Consider the following 2,004-nt stretch of genomic DNA (forward strand, 5'->3'; position numbering starts at 1 on the left):
TATATATACATATATAACTATATATATATATATAAGTATATATATATATATATATATATATATATATATATATATATATATAGATATATACGTATATATATGCATTTATACATATCTATACTATACGTTTATATAATGGAATATGAATAAAGGTAATTGAGGTAAATAATGTGATGTATATATATGAATATATATATGTATATCATAATTTCCAATTTACTTTTGAACAGTGGAAAATTGAAAAAAAAAATTTTTTTCCCCAACATTCCAATTTTTCAAAATCATGTGTAATCATCAGAAAAATCCGAAATATTTTTATTTATTCGCTTGTTCTTTATTTAATTTTTTTTCTCATGATTTTTTCATTTACAATTATTTTTTATTTTATTATTATTTACCTCAATTACCTTCATTTATATTCTCTTATATAAATGTATAATATAAGTATATATAAATATATGTATATACGTATATATCTATATATATATATATATTTATATATATATATGATCATATAAAAATATATATATATAAATATATATGAATGTATATGTATGTATACATGTATATTATAATTTTCAATTTACTTTCATAAGAAGGGAAATTAAAAAAAAATGTTTCACCGCGTCATTCCAATTTTTTAAAATTATGTATAATCATCAGAAAAATCCCAAATATTTTTATTCATTTGCTTGTTTTTCATTTAATTTTTTTTTCTCATGAATTTTTCATTCACAATTATTTTTCATTTTATCGCATTATTTACCTCAATTACCATCAATCAGATTTCATTATATGAATGCATAACATAGATATGTATAAATATATATATATACATATATATCTATATATGTATATATATATATATGTATATGAACATATAAAAATACATACAGATGTATATATATATGAATATATATATGAATATATATGTATATTATAATTTTCAATTCACTTTTAGAAAAAGAGAAATTAAAGAAAAAATTTTTCCCACAACATTCCAATTTTTTAGGATTATGTAAAATTATTATAAAAATCCCAAATATCTTTATCTATACGCTCAATTTTCATTTTATTTTTTTCTCATGATTTTTTCATTCACAATTATTTTTCATTTTATCACATTATTTACCTCAATTACCTTTATTCATATTCCATTATATAAATGTATAATATAGATATGTACAAGTATATATATATACGTATACATCTATATCTATATATATATATATATGTGTATATATATATATATATATATATATACATATATGAACATATAGAAATATATATATATATATATATGGATATATGTATATAAACATGTATATTTTAATTTTCAATTTACTTTTAAAAAAAGGGAAATTAAAAAAAAAATTTTTTTCCACAACATTCCGATCTTTCAAAATTATGTATAATTATCAGAAAAATTCCAAACATCCCGATTCATTTGCTTATTCTTTATTTCATTTATTTTTATGATTTTTCCATTCACAAGTATTTTTTATTTTATCACATTATTTACCTCAATTACCCTTATTTATATTCCATTATATGAATGTATAATATAGATATATATAAATATATATATAAACGTATATATCTATATATATATATCTATGTGTGTATATATATATATTTATATATATATATATAAACATATGGTACTATATATATATATATGAATATATATATGTATATTATAATTTTCAATTGACTATTAAAAAAAGGGGAATGAAGAGGAAAAATTTTTTTTCACAACATTTTGATTTTTTGAAATTATGTCCGAACATCAGAGAAATCCCAAATATTTTCAGTTATTCGCTTATTTTTTATTTTATTTTTTTTTTTCATGATTTTTCCATTCAAAATTATTTTTTATTTTATCACATTATTGACCTCAATCACCTTTATTCATATTCCATTATATGAATGTATAATATAGATATATATGAATATATATATATATACGTACATATCTATATGTATATATATATATATGTGCGT

Source organism: Neodiprion fabricii, chromosome 7 (genome assembly GCF_021155785.1).
Source record: "Neodiprion fabricii isolate iyNeoFabr1 chromosome 7, iyNeoFabr1.1, whole genome shotgun sequence".
NCBI classification, from domain to species: Eukaryota; Metazoa; Arthropoda; class Insecta; order Hymenoptera; family Diprionidae; genus Neodiprion; species Neodiprion fabricii.